Raw genomic sequence first — 22,631 nt, 5'->3', positions numbered from 1 at the left:
ACAAGCAATAAATGTCAGAAACAAATACTAAATCTTTTTTATTGAAAGATTGTGGCTGACAGATCATTGAATAGAAAAAGTATCAAAAATGTGTAAACAAGGCCCAGCACGGTAGCCCAGTGGCTGAAGTGCTTGCCTTGCGTGTGTCAGGATCCCATACGGGTGCCAGTTCATGTCCCAGCTGCTCCACTTTCCTTCCAGCTCCGTGGCCTGGGGACCCTGCACCCATGTGGTAGAACTGAGAAAAGATCCTGGCTCCTAGCTTTGGATTAGGTCTGCTCTGGCCAGTGCGGCCATTTGTGGAGTGAACCAGAGGATGGAAATTCTTTCCTTCTGTATCTTTTTCTCTCTGCAAATCTGACTTTCCAATACAAATAAATAAATATTTAAAAAAATTAACAAATGGCCATCTGACAGGACATCAGAGACTAGATGATGCCATGTCCTCAGAACATTGTATTCATTACACATAATGTTAACTTTCATTTTTGATTAAAATCAAAGTCCCCAGTAGTTGCCACAATCATATTAATTCATAAATATGTGTAGTTGTATTAATTTCAGTAAGTAAAAAAATTACAAGTATCTTATAGAGTTACATTAAAATCATATAAATATACTTTCTCAATAATTATGCTTCAAAGGTTTGCTGAAAATAAACAGAAAACACTTGATTTAAAAGTATGATAATTCTAGCATCCGTATTGTTGTCTAAATAAACCAAAAAAATTGGCGGGCCCAGCGCGATGGCCTAGCGGCTAAAGTCCTCGCCTTGAATGTGCCAGGATCCCATATGGATGTCATTTCTAATCCCGGCAGCTCCACTTCCCATCCAGTTCCTTGCCTGTGGCTTGGGAGGCCAGTCAAGGATGGCCCAAAGCCTTGGGACCCTGCATCCGCCTGGGAGACCTGGAGGAAGCTCCTGGCTCCTGGTTTCGGATATGTGCAGCACCGGCCATTGTGGTCACTTGGGGAGTGAATCATCAGACAGAAGATCTTCCTCTCTGTTGCTCCTCCTCTGTGTACTTCTGATTCTGCAATAAGAATAAATAAATCTTTTTTAAAAATTGAACCATTATGTGTTTTTGTTAAACCTGTAGCAGGTGACCACAGTGGTAAACAGGCCAATTCATCCGATTCACCACAATGGTCAATGTCGTGGAACCTTGTCTATGAATGGAACTTTAAAATGCTCACAGTACTAACACTGGGCTGCTTTCCAAAATATAGGTTTCAATCAAAATTGCTGATGTGCAAAAGTTAGTACAGGTACATGTTTTAACAAATACGAATAGGCTCACAATTTAACTACTAATTCTTAATCAACAAAAGCTGCAATCACAAAATGCTGCTGTATGGTGGAAACCTCCTAGAAAACCCATACTGGCCATTGGCTACTTCTGGGATAAAGCCAGTCCTGACTCAAAACACAAAAAACACACATTTTAAAAATTCCTTAGTGGATGCCCATGCCACTCTGCTAACAATCCAGGACCTCCCCAGGTGTCACCTCATTTTGACTTGTCCAAATACAGGCATCAAATAGTTTGCTGTGCAGGAGGAGGCTTCAAAATGTTTATAGAAAATCAACATTATCTCTCAGTCCTATTTTAAATGAAACTTTTGGATCCTCACATATGTAATATTATCAAATGTATGATATAGTAGATTATATGTGTGTGAGCATAGGATCCATTACTATCAAATTTTCCCACACACAGATAATAGTACCTCTCAAGTCATGTCTTCTTTTGACATATATGTTTTAACATATGTAAAACAGATTTATATTAAATGCATTTGGTCCATGCAGAAACATTCTCTCTTATTTATCTCCATCTGATTCTCTTCTCATTAAGACTGGAGAGGCCATGTAAACTTCACACTCTTCTAACTGATATGGTAATAGCTATGAAACAGGCTTTAGACTCAGAGCCTTGAACTAACATGTAATTATCTGGAAACTCATGATTACTCAGGAAATAGACAAGCACTGATTTAACAACTCTTGAGCTCACGCACTGTAGACCTGCAAGTTAACCAGGAATGTTTAATCTCAATCTCCAGAAATTCATACTGAAGGGAATAAGTAGAACATGAGGTGAAGTAAACAAGGAAAGGTACTATTAGCTGTTCAGAAGTCAATTTTACATATGTTGGACTTTTTATAGATTAGACATTTATTTTCTGGAGAGTATAACTTTTGGAGTTAAAACTTGAGAAATTGGGGTTCAATGCTACAATTCTGTGTACTTTAGTCAATCTTGGGGCAATTTCTCCATTCATTAGTCACTTCCACTACACTTACCCAGAATGTTCGTGCACAAAGCATCCGTTGATTGGAACCCTCACACACATAGGCATATGGGCTTTACCGCATGACTGTGAGGATGAAGACAATATTGTGTCCTATATTGGGGGTGATTGCAGTTAAACAATCTATAATGTAATTATTTCCTTTCTTCCACCACTCTGGCGAGCATCTAGCTGGTGCTTAATAGATACTATGAAGATGAGTTACATCTCAGCATTTTATCACTTAACATGAATCTGTATGCATTCGAGATAGCTTCTGCCAAAGGTTACAACCAATTAATTTATTTTCACAAATATTCTGAAAATTATTAATTTAGAATATTCTCCCCATAAGTAGTATTTTGTGGAAGTGAAAATTTGAGGGGAGAGAGAGAAGAAACCAGAAAACTTAAAATTGAAGTTATTCAGTAAGAATTAATCTCGGACCCACCACAATGGCTCAATTTGCTAATCCTCTTGCTTCAAGTGCAGAGACCATATATGGATGCTGGTTCATGTCGCAGCTGTTCAACTTCCCATTCGATTTTCTGGTTATGGCATAGGAAAGCAGTGAAGGATGGGCCAAAGACTTAGGACATTGCACTCATGCAAGAGAGCTGGAAGATCTTGGCATCTGGTTTTGGATTGAGTGAACTCCAGCTATTGAGATCATGTAGGGAGTGAATTAACAGATGGAAGATCTTTCTGTCTCTTCTTATCTGCATAAATCTGATATACCTTTCCAACAAAAAGAAATAAATAATTTTTGAAAAAATAATCTCAACTGTAGAAATAAGCATGCAATATATGAGAATCACAATCTGTAAAATAATTCAATGGAAATGATAGTAGCTAATGCATGTTCAGCATGTTCTCGTGTCAGTTCTTTTGCAAATGACTTCCTAAATGATCCTATGAAATATAAACTGTTGTTTCATTATTATTGTGTCATTGACAAAAATGAGGTGTAGGAAAGTAACGTAATTTGATTCAATTTACACAACCAGAAACAGCCAAGTGTAAACCCTAGCAACTTGATTTCAAATGTTAACTATGAAACCTGCTATTCCATAACATTCCAATGAAAGTTTGCTTTCAAAAATAGAATAATTTTAAAGGTAATGTGTATTAATTAAATATGGCATCCAAGATACAATAAATGCTAAAGAGAAAGAGGTGAATTACATGTTTCTCCTTCTCTAGTAGGATGTGACTTGACACCTAAATACAAATGATAAAACTCCCATCATGATCAAAATCAACATAATAGTGTATTTAAACAGTGGGTTCATTATTTGCATTATATTCAGCTTATGAATAAAAGGAGGATGCTGCATAATAAAACTAGCAAACAAGTTGGGTAGGCATGCGTCTGGCAGGAAAGAATGGAGTAAGTATCAAAGCTTAGATACCAGTCACCACGAATGTGCATCCTGGCAATGTAATTTCATGCTGTTACCCTTAGGTTCATTTTTTAGAAAAATGACTACATGATCATAGTAACTCAAAGGTTACATAGATTATTAACGTTTTGGTCAGTTTCGAAAATCCAATTTAGTTAAGCCCACAATGGTTAAGAAAAAAAAGCAGGCAAACATTCTATTATGCAAAAAGCAGAAAACAGACTCTAAAGTAGGCCACCCCCTCGCGTCTACCACCTAAGTTGTCAGACCCTTTCTGGTAGCCACCGGATTCTGGGAACTCCAATTCTATTTCCATTGCACACAGTGTTGCATTGCTCTTCTTCAGGAGTAGCCCTTCTTAAATCCTAGGGTATTTTCTTCCTGCAATGCATCAAAACAACCAGCAAACTTAGCCATTCTCTGTCAGTTTAACTATTCATGCTCATTTTTTAAAGATTTATTTATTTTTATCTGAAAGGCAGATATACAGAGAGGAGGAGATACAGAGAGGAAGATCTTCTGTCCAATGATTCACTCCCCAAGTGGCCGCAACAGCTGGCGCTGAGCCAAATCCGAAGCCAGGGAGCCTGGAGCTTCTTCCAGGTCTCCCATGTGGGTGCAGGGTCCCAAGGCCTTGGACCATCCTCGACTGCTTTCCCAGGCCTCAAGCAGGGAGCTGGATGGGAAATGGAGTTGCTGGGATTAGAACCGGTGCCCATTTGGGATCCGGGTGAGGATGCAAGGTGAGGACTTTAACCACTACGCTACCGCGCCGGGTCCTTCATCCTCATTTTTGAAGTACTTTAGAAACACATGTGCTTGCACATTCTCATTCTCTCTCTCTCTCTCTCTCTCTCTCTCTCTCACACACACACACACACACACACACATCACTTCTGCTTTCTTTTCCTAGGCATGGAACCTCTTTCGTGGCAAGCTTTAATCATAGTCCTGACCCTTCAAAATTTTTGGTGAAAAATAAATCCATGAGATGTCACGTTAGAATTTTATCATAAATTTTAAAGCAAAAAAAGAAAACAATACTTTTCCACTTCCACTCTAAAAGCTTGTCTCTTCAGCTGCTATGCTAGAGACTTTCTCCAAGTTCAGCACTGCTCAGACTGAACAATCCAACCTCTGCTAACAGACTAGATTTTTGTTCGAATTGTGGCTAGAACATTTTAATGGCATTAGACAGACTTGCTGGTTTTTCTGGGATAATCTAATCCAGTCTAACATCAACCAAGTGAGCAGACTTTTACAACATTGCTTGAACTTAATATTCAACATAATGTATATCATTAAACGTAGATGACATTTTCCCTTAAGAAATGATTGCCCTATGCAAATTTTAAATGATAAAATTTATAGCTGCAATACTATTTATACTAATCTAAAGATTCCCAGACATTTCATCTCTTCTGAGAACTTATTTTAAACTTGGTAAGGAACTGCTGTTATAGTTTGTCTGATATTCAATACTATTAGGTAACACTATTGTTCACAGAAATAGATGTTTATGTGATATCTCATGGGAAACAACTTGATACTTAAGCAAATAGGGGGAAAAAGCAAGTAATCTCATCCAAATGATCTAACTATTACCAGAACATCAGAAATAAGCATATCGAAAAGAAAATATTTTGTTGTGTATATATTCAAAAAATATGAGATGATTTGACTGTTCATATGAAATGTTATTTTTTAAAAACCTGATCTTCAAAGAGGAAATATTAGATTCTACTAAGATAAATTTAAGTTTGCAGTTTGTCCATTTATTATTATTAAGCATTAATATATGTGTGCAACGTATAATTAAGCCTTCTCATTCCAGGATTAACAGACATATCTATTTGAATATGTACTCGTGTCAAAGCCAAGTTTTGAGAACAATATTGAGTGTTCTGAAGTTTTTACAGGAATAAAACTCAGTCATGGACAGATCATGTATTACTATAATGCTTGACTTGCAACATTAAAAATTGGAAAATGAGGGCCCGGCGTGATAACGTAGTAATTAAAATCTTCACCTTGCATGTGCCAGGATCCCATATGGGCGCCAGTTCTAATCCCGGCAATCCCACTTCCCATCCGGCTCCCTGCTTGTGGCCTGGGAAAGCAGTCGAGGAAGGTCCAAGGCCTTGGAACCCTGCACCCACATGGGAGACCTGGAAGAAGCTCCAGGCTCCCTGGCTTCGGATTTGGCTCAGCGCCAGCTGTTGCAGCCACTTGGGGAGTGAACCATTGGACAGAAGATCTTCCTCTCTATCTCCCCTCCTCTCTGTATATCTGCCTTTCTGATAAAAATAAATAAATCTTTAAAAAAATTGGAAAATGAAAAGAAATTCAAACATCAAAAAATCAGCCAGTCAAAATTGTTAAAAATGGAGCATAACAACAAGGATGATGATTTACTTTTTTTTTTTTAACATGAGAGAGAATTGCTTTAAAAAATCCCACATGTTCTCATTTCAACACTTCTGAAAATAACAGCTGTTCTTGATTGGAAGCTAACTTTGATTTGCAACAGTTACTAAAGTAATCTAGAAAAACAAAAATGGGTGATAATAGTTTTTGTGGCTTCAAATAACTCTGTTGCCTTGCAGGGATGTCAAGGGACATTTGGACATTGATAGGATCATTCACAGTTCATACAAAATATCTGATAAACAATTATTCTGCTGTAAATGTCCTGAATTTCATATCCTACCTGTCGTTGTCTTGGCAGGACCAGACCAAATGGTTTTGCTTGCTTCACATGCCCGTGAGCCCATGTTCCACACTCTAATGAGCTTCCCCAAGTACAGTTTTCTTAGTGGCATGTGCCTCATCAAAGCTTTTGTTAAAATTACCAGTTCTACCTACTGAGACAGAAACTAGAGAGCTGTGGAAAAAGCTCATGGTGATTTCTGCCTTGCTCACCTTTTGGGGCACAACCAAGAAAATAATAACATTTTTTCCTTCCATCTGTATCTCTGTTAAGTACTGCAGAGAATAATTCCTAGCACATTTGTTTTACACAAATCAAGAGAGATTACGCGCAATGAAATGATGGCAACTGCAATCCTGGTTGTTATATCCATGTTAGCAATGTCATTACAGGTGAATAGGATGTAAAAGGTTTGTCCATGTGGGGGAAGTTTTAACACAGGATCAAAAAAGAGATTTCCTTTCACAGGCACTAATGAACCTCGCCGATCCTAATGAAAATGAAAGGTGGGAAAAGGAGCCAGCAGGAAGTAAGTCCAAGGATTTTTAGAGGAAAAGAGATATGTGGGAAGTGATCTGTTCTTCTCCTACAGAGAAATGCAAGCACAGTTGTCTTTTTCTCTCTGAAACAAGCTCTTGAAACATGAAGTTGGAAGTATTAGGAAGCAAACTATGGAATTTTGATCAATAACATCCAGAAAAATGGTTGCTTTGACATATATATTTATATAACATGTTACTGGCGGAAGTATGGGATATAAAGGAGATATATGAAATCTTTTAATACTACCTCACAACTTTGTTTTGTAAATTTAAAATTATTCTGACATAAAATATTAAAATACATAATTGTGAAAAATTGGCAGCACTCATTATTATCACACTCAGAATATTTAGAAGGAATAAAAGGAAATATTCTCACCAGAGGCAATATGGGAGTTGGGAAAAGAGCTATTTAATTGAACCACTAAAACTAAAGATAACCGTAGTTTATAAGCTGATATGAGGAAGAAAAATAGCATTTAAATTAGTTCGCTTACTAATTACAAGGGTTTTGTTATCCCACAAGACTGTGCAACTGTAAATTCCATCGGACAGACTTCACGTCAGTGGAAGTGCAATCCAAGCTCTTGGTTTGTTTGACAGCTATCTCACGTTGACTCTTCCGGCACAGAAAGATTTACTTTGATGGCAGCAACTTTTGAAACTTGTGATGAACAGGAAACCACACTAGGAAGCTTAGAAAAATCCTAGCCCATCAACCTGTAGCTTTTACAAACTTCAATAAAATGATGAATTCTTTCACAAGTGTAAGATTTTGCTTACTGTGTAAATCAGCAGTAGCCTCCTCGAGCCTGTACTATTTTTCCCATTGTTGGATAAAAGGCTGCTATTTGATCCTTATGATTGAGAGCACTCCTTAAACCATTGAGATTTTTATGAGAAATCATTGGAACTGGAAATCTACCTTGATTACAAACATGCACATTTTCTATGCTGCTAATATAAAATAAATGCCATACATTTTACCAGCTAAAAGAATTGATATTATGGATCCATTAAGAAAACTTAAATCATGGTCCATTATTCATTCAAAAGTCTTTAAAAAAAAGCATGTACATCGTAGATGCCATTAACACATGCCGAATGCCAGCTGTAATGATGCCATTAAATCGGAATGTGATGAATAGTTCATGAAGTCTGACTTTATGTTATTTCTGGAACCTCTGTTTATATTCTTTCTGGAAATAATAGTCCAAGGGCTGATAAGCCTGGGGGCTTTACTGTTTCATTTTTTCTTCAGGTTTCTTTGAATCTAACTCCAGGGAGTTGCAGTTTCCTGTTCAGACACTGCAGACAGAAAAGGTCATAGCAGAAAACACTGTTAATAGGCCATTGTTTCTCTTCCTTCCTAAACTAGAGGGAAAACATCTAAACTAAAAGCTTCTCAGGACCCTTCCCATATTTCATTCATTAGGTTCATTGTTCTGATGGCAAACATTTCTATTCTACTCCTTGTAAACACAGCATCTTCAGTAGTGTGTCTAGCCACTGTGCAATATCAAGAAGTCAATGAAGATGATTTTTAAAAGCCACCTCATGGAGCACAGTGTTTTGTTTAGCACTGTTAGATCAATAGCAAATGAAGATTAAACAGTGATTCATATGAATATGGTGGTGATCAACTTGGAATTTTTCATATACCAGGCAGATTTTCCTTGTCAGAGCTTGTTGCTGAGGCTGCCAGAACGCAGGAGGTGCAGATAAGCACAACCCGTGAACTATGCTTCAGGACAAAAGGAGACAATCTAATAAAGTGTATATATGCTAATGCAGGTCAAAAAAGTATTTGCCGCTAATCTGGCATGTGTATTGAGAGACTCCTAACAATGTGTGCAATGTTAAAGAGGCTGTGGTGATTAGGATGGAACAAATCCTAATTAGAAGAAAGCAAAGACAACAGTGTGAATATTCAAGAAACTACGTATCTAACAAATGTGTAAGGACTGTTTTGCTGAGCAATAAATTAGTAGAAGGGACTCTAGCAATTTAAAAAAGGAGAACACACACACAAATGGATAATGAGGAATATTTGGGAGAGAATGCGTTCAGTAACCAAAATTCATATTTTGTCTCTCCTATTTTTAGACATTTTTAAAATAAGATTTAGTTATCTACAGGGGGAGGAGAAAACAGACAGGATTCCCATCGAATGGTTCATTCTCCAAATGCAGCAACAGAGACAGGGCCAGGCCAAGGTTTGGAGTTCAAAACTAAATCTTGGTCTCCTGCTTTGGCAGGAACCCAGTTATTAGAGTTCCTTGCACTGCCTCCTAGTGTCTTCATTTGCAGAAATCAGGATCAAGAGCCAGAAGTGATAACGGAACACAGGTATTCAGATGGGGAATACAGACCTTTTAAAAAGTGTCTATCCCTCCTATATATATTTTTTAAATTTAATTTTTATTTTTATTTGAAAGGCAGATATACAGAGAGGAGGAGAGAGGAGGAGAGGAAGGTCATCCATCTGTTGATGTACTCCCAAAGCAGCCGCACTGTCCAGAGCTGAGCTGATCCCAAGCCAAGAAACCAGCGCCTTTTCTGTGTCTCCCATGTGGGTGCAGGATCCCAAGGCTTTGGGTCATCCTCAAAATTTTTCCCAGGTCACAAGCAGGGAGCTGGATGGGAAGTGGGACCACAGGAATTAGAACCAGCGCCCATAGGGGATCATGGCAGGTTAAAGGTGTGGACTTTAGCCTCTAAGCTACTGTGCCGGGGCCCCATCCCTCCTATATTTTGATGTTTGTAGCACTCCCAGAAAATTATTACTGTTATAATTCCTGATGTAGTCAGCCCTAAAATGTTAGTATAATAAGGTATATTTATTAACACAAAGGTAATAATGATCAAATAAGTTTCATATTCAATTTCATGTTAATAAATAAATGAGACATTAATTTAAGCAGGTTTTCTGCTGTACTAGTAAACCATAGATTCTGTGGACTGCAAAGAATGTGGAGGGTCACCTGGTACAGTCACCTGTACTTACACTAGAATAAAGTTTTAGATCCCATAATCACCGGTTGCTGAAAATTCATGTAGATGAGAAGGAGGCAGAATCCCTGAACAACTTTTCCCAAATCTATAATTAGAAATGTATCTTTTGTTAATTATTTTAATGTCACTTAGGAATGCAATTGTACCATTTATTTTATAAATGAAAACAAAAAGAGCTGTCCCAGTGTATTAAGGGCCTTGTAACCTCCTTCTCTATATACTTTATTAAGCATTGCTATTTGTTCTAGATCTAAATTTTTTCAGGATAGGCCCTGTTAATTAGGAAATCTGGGCTTATTCCTCAAATTAGAATATCCTCTGCCCTGGCAGATGAGCAGAAAATCATTTCTTCTTTACTTTTGACCTATCAGCATGCTCCCCACCCCCTTTTTTTTTCTGGTTTTCTCCCTCTTTTTATCACCACCAACTCAGGAGACTTTTATAGCAAGAGAACTAGTTAATTTGGTTGACCAGAAACTGTAGACAAGGATGCCAACTAGAACATGGGGTATGAACACAATTGCATAGACCTCTTTGCGTAGCCAAAACACACACTGCTATCCATTACCTGGGTAAGCGGAGACTGTTCTGAAAACATAGGTAGCTCATTCTGACTGAAACAAGAAAAGTTCAGCAAAAATCATGGTCTCTTTAATCTTCACTGGTAAAGAACTCCAATGTCTAATTTGGAAGTGACTAAGTTACAAAGATGCTGTCCCTCATGTCTTTAGTCTTGTGTGAAAGTAACTATTATAACAAATTCATTAAATGAGACTATATTAATAGGTATTTTAAATCTTAAAGTCAAAATGGAAATGCAAAAACAAGCAATTATATAATGTTATGTTTAATATTAATATAGCTACTGTTTTGATCAAATCATTTGATCCTTATTATGTATTTAATCATACAACTTTATTGGATACTGTAATTTTGACATTGATTTATAAGAACACATTTCTACCACAAAGGAAACAAAAAAATTTGTATGGTGAGGAGTTTGAAGGTAGATAACAAAATATCTGCAACAACAAGATATTTCCCCAGACATTAAGATTTTATGATAATTACACCATAAATATATTTTTATTCAAGATAACATCCAAACTAAGACATTGTATTCAGTGTACACTGCTACCCACTTCTTATTCATTTGTTGTTGACCAACTGAATCAAAAATATTGTCACTTCTAACAGTTTATGCTAAAAGGCTTGTGGAATACAGAGACATGGCCTGAACCCTGGATGCCCTCCTGTCTATACCCGCGCCCCTGGGGATGCTAGCTCTCAGTTTCTTTTCTAGACATGAAAATTGCTAGGAACTATTTCATCCAGTTGTCTTGAGGATTTAATGATATAAAATGTATAATAGTTACTGCTTTCCAACATAGAATTCCCTAACATTTATTCCTTGAATGGGAGAGGTTTAATACATATATTAGGAGCGCCTATTTCAATATTACAATCCACAGCCTCTAAAAATATTTACCAAACACATATTAGACTGTGAAACTCTGAAACTTATTGCAGTCACCTATGTTGCCTTTTAGTGGCTCGGGTGGTAATTTCTTTTAAACCTTCCCTGGGTTCGAAAACAAAAGATCTTTTCTGACTGGACACCCTCATCAAGTGAAAAGATTGAATGTCTCATCAGGCAGCACGCCCCTGACTGTTTTAAGTACAAGTCCTCCCAGAGAACTCCTAGTTTTGCTCACTGAACCACAAAATTAAAGTACCATGGAAGAAATCCAAATAGCTACAATGCCAAAATATGTATCAGACAATATCCAAAGGCTTCAAAATTACTGTATTTTAGTTTAACAGATGAAATAAATGAGAGTTTTATGCTTTCAGAAAGGTAGCACAATTTAACTAGCACTTTTTTCCACTGTTCCAAACCTTTTAATGGTTGCAGAGGGAATGTGCACTTACTAAAGCAGTTCAGTGAAATGATCATTTCTCTTTGAATAGAGCATTTTTATCCCATTAATTTCTGCCATTATGGTGGGAGATAAGATATAATTCAATGATTAACTAAAAATTAAGGTCCAAAAATGAGGAAAGGAAGCAAAAGAATAGCTTGTGTCACATTACACAACATGCATGCTAAAGTGAATTTTATACAACCACTTATTCAAATTATCTATTGTCAATTATAAGCATATAATTGTGCTTGATTTGTCATTATATTATAAATCAGTCCCTTTAAAATCACATTTTTTTCTAATTAAGGAATAGAAGAAATTATCCAGAGCAGTTATAATAAAGACAGATTAAAAGATTAAAATTCAAACACAGCTAAATTTAAGAATTTAAATTGGATATATGAGATAATTATTTATCAAAATAATTGATTTTATATTCAATATTTTGTTCTGAGAAAAAAAACCTTGATTACATTACAGAAATATTTAGGATTTTGATTTAAAGAAATAACATTTTTAAATTCAAAAATAATTGTCAAAATTTGTAATGCATGTTAATAATTAACGGGGAGATTGATTGGCAAGATTTATAAATTTCATTATAAAAGCTTTTCATATTTGTAAAAAAAAAATCCAAAATGACGTAAATGCACACAGATACAATACTCATCTTAAGAAAACCTGATCTTGAGCCAGTGTTGTGGTATAGCAAGTGCAATACTGCCCGAGGTGCCAGCACCCTAACCTTAGGAGTGCTGGTTCACATCCTAGCTGCTCTCCTTCTGATCTAGCTCCCTCCTGGAAAATCCAGAAAATGGCTCAGGTGTTTTGTCCCCTTCTACTTACATGGAAGAATTGTATAAAGTTCCTGCCTCCAGGTTTTAGTCTGGCCCATCCCTGATCATTACGGTCCCCTGGGAAGTAAACCAACAGTGGAATGATTTCTCTTTCTTCTCTTTTCTCTCAAATAAATACATCTAAGTAAAAGCATGATCAATGTCATTGAAATTCCCTTCATACTTTACTGAACACATTAGATCTCTTCACAGAAGCAAATATGTTAAAGTGTTTGTCACTTTCATGAATCTCTGTATCATGTATATTTATGATAAGAGCCTGTGTATACATGCAAGAAGGGTCATTGCTGCCTCTTTCTGCCTTATTTGACTCTTTATGTCTCCTTTTCTAACTTTATATGACAGATGTCTGGATCATAAATTTTCAGCCTTTTTTTTCATAAAGTTCTTACAGCAATACAGTTTTCTCCCCTTTTTACTCTATAGACAGAAATTTCAGTTCCAAGTATGTTACCTTTCCTGTTCTAATTTATTTAATCATATGTTGTTGAAAAGGCACTTATTTCAAATGCTCATCAAACATTGCTATGCTTGTTGAGCATAAAGTAAATGAAAAGTACATTGTTGGATTAATTAAAAGAACAAACAAGAAAAGAAAGAGAAGGGAGTGAGGAAAGAAGTGAGGGAGAGAGTAAGGTGGGAAATTTTCATTTATTATGTGTATATGAAGCATGTAATTTTTTAGTTTAAAAATAATATTAAAATTTAATCTAGGGCCCGGCAGCATGGCCTACTGGCTGAAGTACTCACCTTAAATGTGCTGGGATCCCGTATGGGCACCGGTTCTAATCCTGGCAACTCCACTTCCCATCCAGCTCCCTGCTTGTGGCCTGGGAAAGCAGTCGAGGACGGCCCAATGCCTTGGGATCCTGCACCCACATGGGAGATCTGGAGCAAGTTCCTGGCTCCTGGCTTCGGATCGGCATAGCACCGGCCGTTGTGCTCACTTGGGGAGTGAATCGTCAGACGGAAGATCTTTCTCTCTGTCTCTCCTTCTTTCTGTATATCTGACTTTGTAATAAAAATAAATAAATCTTAAAAAATTTAATCTAGAGCCCGGCGGTGTGGCCTAGTGGCTAAAGTCCTCACCTTGAATGCCCCGGGATCCCATATGGGTGCCGGTTCTAATCCCGGCAGCTCCACTTCCCATCCAGCTCCTTGCTTGTGGCCTGGGAAAGCAGTTGAGGACAGCCCAATGCTTTGGGACACTGCACCCACGTGGGAGACCTGGAAGAAGTTCCTGGTTCCTGGCATCGGATAGGCGCATATCGGCCCGTTGCGGCTCACTTGGGGAGTGAATCATCAGACGGAAGATCTGCCTCTCTGTCTCTCCTCCTCCTCTCTGTATATCTGACTTTATAATAAAAATAAATCTTTATAAAAAAGATAACATCATTTAAAAAAATTTAATCTAAAAAAGTTTTGTAGATTTACTTCATTGGAATATGGTATTATATTGAATTCAGCATTTAAAGCTTGTTGAAACTATGGCCTAGAACATGGCCAAGTTCTATAAAATGTCCCCTGATTGTGTGTGAAGATGCAACCTATGGCTTCCAAGAAAAAGTGGAAGCCTCTGCAGTCATTTTTTGTTTAAAATAAAGTAAAGTACATTGGAATTCCATTTGCAACCATTCTATTGTTTTAGACCCAAAGCACTTATTAAGTATAAATGTACAAGAGAACTCACAGAATGACTCATTGAAAAGAGAAATTAATGCCCATTAAGAAGAAAGAGTATAAGCGATCCCGATGGTCATTGCGAGGGAGGGTGGGGGTCCAGAGGTGGAGCCAGGCTCGGACCAGAGAAAGCTCTCCTCTCTGGTCCCGAAGGACATTTATTGTTCTCCTGTTTCTGCGGACCACTCAGGGCTTCTGGTTGTCTTTCCGATGACGTTGGTTTCTGCGCGATAGTGTTTGGACTTCTTCCATCCCCTGCGGAAGCTCCGGTTGGGGGTGGGTGACCTCAGAGTACTTGGCCTCCGAGGGCATCCAATTCCCTGTGGCCTCCTTGGCAGTTGGGATATAGTCCTTGTTGGTCGTATTAATAGTTTGTGGTGAAGGTCTGGGAGTCTTCATGGTTGGGATCCAAGCTTCCTCCTTACCACCTGCTCCACTCGGGATTGCTTCGAAAACCCCTCACAACAAACAATCATACAAACTAAAAAAAACCTAAAATAAATAGACAAACAACAGAAAGTAGAGCTTGAAATCTGACAGGAAAGAGCTGGCGTGCATTGGCTCATGCCTCGCTGGGTGGGACACAAAGATTAGTTACTCCTCACCATGGTGTTGAGGATTTTCCTGCACACCCCCTCCAAAAGAAAAATGTTCTGCACCTTAAATGTCGACAAATATCTTGTTAGAGTTACAAGCCAGTCTAGATTATCCTAAAATCTGCCAAGATCAGCAAAATTATACTTCAACACAACAAATGGCTAAATACTAAAATGAAATAGACACGAGACAGCTGAATGGTACCTTATAGCCATTTTAAGGTATATAGCAGCCGGTCCTGTATATAAACTAAAATTGAAATGTCAATGAGCTAATCATAGGTTGTAGTTAGGACTTGGCTTTTTTTTTTTTTTTTAACATACTGGTTACTCAAAACCATGTCAATTCCATAATATTGCAAATTGCTGTTGATGTTATATTGGGACTCTTAATTGACTGGGATGATATTCTACCAACTCTAACTTCGGACCAGAAATGGTCTCCCCAAGAAACTGTTCAACCCATCTGGACAATAAGTAGCTGGACTCTATGCTTGGTATATGTTGGCAAGGAAAGAATCTTGATTGAATTTGAACTGTAATACTGCATCAAGGTGGAGGAATCCACCAGGGGAGAGGGGAGGGGAAGGGATGGGGGATTCCCAGAGCCTATGAAACTGTCACATAATGCAAAAATAATTAATAAAAAAAGAAGAAAGAGTATAAAAGGATAGATTAGAGATAAGAAATGTCATAGGAGAGGCACTTAGTTCAGGGTCAGGAGCTGTAAGCCACGCCTTCCCAACCCATATAGTCCTTTCTGCCCACCTGTGATGCTCACTTATCATCACCTGGAACATGAGAGGGGGCAGCAGTATTTCATTGTTACTTGACTAATCCTCTCTCAAGCCCGCTTAAAAGCCCATAATAAGGAGGGGCTCATTCCCTTGGTTCTGCGCTTCCATTGCTCTTGCACATCGACCATTTGTCTCCCCAGTACTTCCTTGCTCTCTGGCTCCCAATAGACAGACTCCAAGCTCAGGTAGCCTCTGGGCAAGGCCCCTGTGTGTCTGTAATCCTCATCCTCTCTTCTCTGTTTGGGCAGACAGTAAAGATGTTAGTGTTAAGATGCTTTGTATTCTAATTTGTGTACTTTCTTTTTTTTTCTTTTTAAATTATTATTATTTATTTTGAATTTTATGTTACAATTCCATAGACTCTGGGATTTTCCTACCCCTTCCCAAAATTTCCTCCCCCTAACTGATTTTCCCCATATTATTACAACAGTGTAGTCCTTCATAAGCAGTCTTGGGTCCATCGTTCTGTTATTTAAGTGTGTCCTGACATTGCTGGTACAGATAATGCCAGACAATCCAATTGTTAAGATATATCCAGCCGTCTCACTGGGAGTCCATCTTTGATTTGGAAGTAGAGATGCACATTGCATTGCGTTTTCACATCTGCATATGACAGTCTCTATTACACCGTCACTATACATTCCCACAAAGGAGAAACCAGGAAACAAAGTCTACAAGAGGAAGGAAGTTAAAACAAAAAATTCACAGCACCATGGAATTAAAGAACATGCTATTGAATAACATGTTTAGATGAAGAAATGAAAAAGATATTGGGTAAAATGATGCTACTGTGTGATCTACGGGTCAGTGAAGAATTTAACAAAAGAAAAGAAACTATTTGGAAGCAACAAAAATAAAAACAAAATATCAAAATCTATGGGTTTCAACAAAAACAATATTGAAACGGTTATTGAACACACAATTTGCATGGAAGCTGCCTTATATCAGACAGAACATATGGTATTTGTCCTTTGGGGATTGTCTTACTTCACTAAGCATAGAGTCTCTAGTTGGAACCATCTAGTTACAAATGGTATAATTTCATTCTTTGTAATGGCTGAGGAATTGGTGTACTTTCAAGGGTTCTAGGAAAGGTGACTAGCAGTAATGGAATAAGGACAGAGAGGCCAGAAAAGGTAAATGTTTGCAGCTTTGTAAGTGTGCCCAGGTTGTTTGCCGCATGTCTCTTAGGATAACATATTGCTGAGGAAGCTAGGACATAGGTCTTCAGTTTAATGCACAGGTTTCACGGTAATGAACATTTGTTCCTCTCAGGGTTTCAATTCAGACTGGATTGTGACATGGACTTGTCGTTTGCTAAATTCTAGTGTGCCCTGTTATCCCCAAGCTTGGCTAACAAAGACTCCTTAATACATCCTAGACTTGTTTGGCTTGATCTGTCTTGTACCCCACAACAGGGGGGTGGGCTGAACCTTCAACATACAATAGTTTACTTTGGTTGTACGGACTACGTAGTGTCTTGGGAGTAACCTTAAAGCTTTAGTTTTATGTAGTATTACAGTGATCATTCCTAGCTCACTTCAACAAAAAAGATGCGATAAATATTTTAGGTAGTGAAATTATTAAAAAATATTATGCCATGTAATTTTATTTTCCCTTTTGCAGCACAATAATGTACTTAGTTTAAACAAATTACACTACGAAAAGATGTTTCTGTAACCCAGGCTAGGAAATTTTGATGCTGACTGACACTTTCTGTATAAAGAACTTAGATTTTTTAGAACTGAAAGTGTTAAGTTCCAATCCTGATATGAGCAATGTCTTGAGTCTTGGTGTATTAACAGTTACTCCTGTCTTTACTTTTGTAACTGCACTAGATACAAACAAAAGGCTACAGAAAGAGCTTAGTTATTAGTACAAAAGATACAAAGTTCACATGGCTTTTTTTCAGATTTAGTCAGCAACACTTGACATAAACACCATGTTTCATATACTCAATTTGATTAGCTTTGATAAAAATTCATACCATTAAACTATCACCACATTTAAGACCACAAACTGATCTGTCGCTTCTCAAAATTTTTAGGGTTCTTTGAAATCCCTTTTCCTGACATTCCTTACAGACACTCACATCTCATCTTCCTCCACTATGCATTCTGTGATCTGGCTTCAGTTATTACAGATTAGCTGATATGTCCCCAAAATATCTGTTATTCAGCCTTATTTAATCATTACTGCATGTATTAAAGTTATTTATATAGAATAGCATTCTACTTGTATGAATGTGCTACAATGAGTGGAACTATTCACCTGGTTACTTTTCATTTGTTTCTAGTTTTTGTCTGTACCAAAGAAAGATGATATCAACATTCTTAGGGATTTTTTTTGTATAAACGTGTGCATTCCCTTTTCTTGGATGTATAGAGTAGTGGAACCGCTGGTTCATTTTGTAGGCTTACCATTAAAAACACCTGTCAAGTTGTATTTCCCTACGTGTTTCTATTATTTGATTTACAAACATAGGTATGTGAGGATTCCATTTGACTTAAAACCTCATGAGTTATTGGCATAATTAAGCTATTTAAAGCCTTTTTGTGAACGTTGTTGCATATTTTATCATGGGCTGACTTGCATTTCTCCAATAACTAGTAGGATCAGTGACTTTATGTTATGTTTATGCTACCCGTATGTCTTCTTCCTAAAGTTATCTGTAAAATCTTTTATATGCATTTAAATGTCTGTCTATGCTTGATATGTTCTATATGAATTTATTTTATCAGACTGGAATTCACAAATGTAGTTTGTCTTAAAAGGAGAGAATCCTAATTTTCTGGAAACCTATTTCATTATTTTTCTTTGCGCATCACACTTCAGTGTTGTTTCTAAGAAAGCTTTGTATAATCCTAGAACACAAAACTTTTGTCTTGATTTCATCTACAAATGTTAGTTTTAGGTGATAACTGGGGAGTCTGTAATCCACTCTAAGTAAATAATGTATCATACAAACTGTTTAAGGAAGCTTATTGTTTTGCATATGAAAATTGATCCAGCACATGTACCATCCTTTCTGTAATGCAAGGCAATTTCAGATTTATTTATTTTTATTTTAAACACGTAAATAGGCATTGTGTTATATGGTGCTGTGTACTTTAGCAGTTGTAAGAATGACTTATCATATCTCAGTGTTTACATGGGAAACAGATGAAGAATGACATGAATGTATTAATATGGAATTATGGTTGAGAAATCCTTACTGTGAACTCTAGTAGAAAAATATATATACTTGGTGTGAAATATTACATCATTTGTCTTATCCCAAGGTTGTTTTTAATTCTTGAAGGAGAAGGGATTATCACTTTCAACACAGATTAGTAGAAATTAGGACACTGTAAATTTTCACCCACCATGGAAGAAATCAGTTGATCTTCAAAATTAAAGTAATAATTTAATTGTGCTCATTTTGGCATCTTTATATTTCAAATCCAAATGATAGGTAGGAAAAAAACACAAGTCCCTGGAGAGGTAGATTGTTTTGATGCTAATTAGTGTTGCCAGATTGAAAAGTTACCCATATGTAATTCTTATTAGGCTGGAAGCTCACTAATCACTTACATCTAGTGAGACACCCTTGAGAGGTGCTGCCATGAGTTAAGTAAATATTATGTAAAATTTTAAAAAGTAGTAATTTCCTCTAAAATAAGGCTCAATGCACCCTTCAGGGATGTGTGTACTATCTACAAGAGTGATTAAACTCCCAAGATTTAGTAGAAGCAGGTGGGCTCTGTTCTTCGTGACCTATCATGAGAACATCCTCTGCTTCTCCAGAGATTCATGGCCATCAATACTGGTGTCTGCAAGACAATCACTTGTATCATGCTGTCCAACATGTTTGTATTTTGACATCTGAATTGCCTGCTCCAGATGCAGGCATTTACAACAAGTATTTAGTGTCTAGCCATTTACTTCTATAATCCAAATTTCCCTGAGAAAAAGTTAAAATTAAGTTTTCTATGCATCTTACAATATAGGTTCTTCAACCAAAATTTATAGTCACTATCCAGAGAACCCTGTGAAAAAGTTGTAAAGCCCCAGAAAAATGCTAAATGTTGTGCTCAGGAGAGAATGTCTATACCACAATGAAATATTTAGAAAATATTTTAATAAGGAACATTAAGGAACATCAATTCAGAGGAATAGTTCTATTAGATGGTATTCATACAAGAGTGTCTATATTCACTTAGTGCCACATAATGGATTTTTCTTGATATTTTTTTCCTTGTACTCATAATATAAATCGATGGAAACATAATGTACAATGTTTCCTGGTTCTCTGTCTCATGATTTACCTAAGATATGCTTTATTTTAATTTAGTATCCTTTGCTGTTCTATATTACAAATAATTCTTCTCATGTGTGTTTTACACCTATGTTATGGTACAATTCCCAGAAGTTGGCTAGCTGTAAATGAGTATTTTTCATAGCTTAGTTATAATTAAAACTCTTTCAACAAAACCGTTATTTTGATACAAGGAGAAATGTCCAAGAGAGAGCACATATCTGACCCTATTTCCAGAATCCATTTTGGTGAAACACCTTTCGTGCAGCAATAACCTGCTGACCTAGCTTAAGGAGATCTTTGTGCAAAACCATCACCAGAAACATCTTCAGTATGAAGACTCATAAAAGTATTTCGCAATCATCCAAATATATAGCATACCAATTGTACATGCCATCTTTTCCCTCTTCGCTTTCCATTGGCCTATCTAAAAGAGTCATCTCTTCTTAAAAGGAATCTGGGGATGAGTGTATACTGAACATTAGCAATGCTTACTCCTACTAGATTCTTGATGGCATTAGAGCAATCTGTGTTTTATATATCCTTTTTTTTTCATGATGCAGTTCCCCATGCACAGGAATTTCTACTTCCTTCCCTCAATCATCTCACTCAGTGTTTTTCTCATATTATTACAATAGCATAATCCTCAGCGACAGTCACAAGTGCAGCATTCTTTCATTTAAGTGTATCATGGCATTGTAGGTATAGACAATGGTAGTAAGTCCAGCATCCTTTTATCAAGCTACATTAAACAGTTACATTGGGAGTCTTCCTTTATTCAGGAGTAGAGATACATGCTTCAACATATTTCCACTTCCTTGTATTATACACTGGTCTCCATTATATAGTTCTGTGAAAACATATGTATTTACATGCTTACCTATGTATCTACTTATCTTGTTATTTTTCATGAAGGTTGCCTTGTATCAGACAGAATATATAATAGTTGTCCTTTTGCAGTTGTCTGATTTAACTGAGCATAGTGGTCTCTTAATTGGCACCATTTTGTTGCAAATAGTAGACTTAATTTTTTAAATGGCTGAGTAGTATTCCACTGAGTAGATTTAACACATTTCCCTTATCCATTTCTCTTGCAACTGACGTCTGGTTTGTTTCCATGTTTTTACTAGTTTAGATTGTGCTGTTATAAATATAGGATTACAGGACACTTTCTCATAGGTAGATTTAATTTTCTTTGAATAGATTCCTAGAAGTGGGATCGCTGTATCATATAGCAGCTCCATTTTCAGTTGTCTGAGTCATCTCTATACTGACTTCCATAGTGGTTGTACTAGCCTACACTCCCACCAACAGATGAGTAAGATACCTTTCTTCCCACATCCAAGCTAGCAGATGTTATTAGTAAATTTCTGAATGTAGGCATCTCACTGGAGTTAGGTGAAACCTCGAATTTGATTTTATTTGCATTTCCCTGATGGAGGGAGCTTGAGCATTTTTAAATTATGTCTATTAGTCGTTTGAATTTGTTCTTTTGAAAAATTCCGCTAGTTTACTTCACCTATTCCTTCACAGCGTTGTTTGTTTTACTGTGTGAGTTTATGAAGTGCTTTGTAAAATCAGGAATTAAGTCCCCTATCAGTTGTGTAGTGTGCAAAGATTTTCTGCCATTCTCTTCATTGTTTCTTCACTTTGTTGATCATTTCCTTGGCTGTACCGAAGCTTCTTAATTTAACATGATCTCATTTGTTTATTTTGGCTATGACTGTACTTTTGTTGACTTTTCTAAGTAGTATTTATCAATGACTATACCTTGTAGTGTGTTTTTCATGTTTTCTTCTAATAGAGTTAGGAGCTTGATGCAATTAGCGCTGATTTTTTGCATAAGGTAAAAGGTAGAAGTTTTGCCATTTAGTTACAGACTGCTATCCAGTTATCCTAACAGCATTTGTTGAAGAGTACAAGCTTTTTTCCTGGGTTATTTTCTGCTCTCTTGTTGAAGAAAAGTTTGCTGTACAAGTGTAGGCTCACTTCTGGGAATTCTATTCTGTTCCATTGAGCTTCCCTGCTTCTGTATTAGTGCCACACTATTTTGATTACCATTTCCCTGTAGCATACCTGAAACTCTAGAATTGCAACTCCTCCAGTTTTATTTTTACTCTTCAGGATAGCTTTGGCTATTTGTGGTCTCTTGTGTTTCCAGAGGAATGTTTGTACCATCTTTTCTATTTAAGAGAAGAATGTTATTGGTATTTTGATTGGGATTACATTGGATATGTATATTACTTTTTGTAATATGGACATTTTGATGATGTTATAATAAACTAGCTATTGCAATAGCGTTCATTATTAGCTCTCAGTAAATACTTTCTGAATAAATGATTGGAATGGGTGAATTAATACATGAATTTATTTCCTAGAGTATGATGCTGTAGAAAGCAGCCGAATGTTTCATTAAGCTATACAGTAGCTGTGTATCCTGTGCCAGCACATGTATGCTTTAGTAGCTCACTAGAAAGTTAGCTGCTGTGGCCTAATGCGATAGCCTAGTGGCTA

The sequence above is a fragment of the Ochotona princeps genome, chromosome 1, assembly GCF_030435755.1.
Source record: "Ochotona princeps isolate mOchPri1 chromosome 1, mOchPri1.hap1, whole genome shotgun sequence".
Lineage (NCBI taxonomy): Eukaryota > Metazoa > Chordata > Mammalia > Lagomorpha > Ochotonidae > Ochotona > Ochotona princeps.
This window is presented reverse-complemented; position numbering follows the sequence as displayed.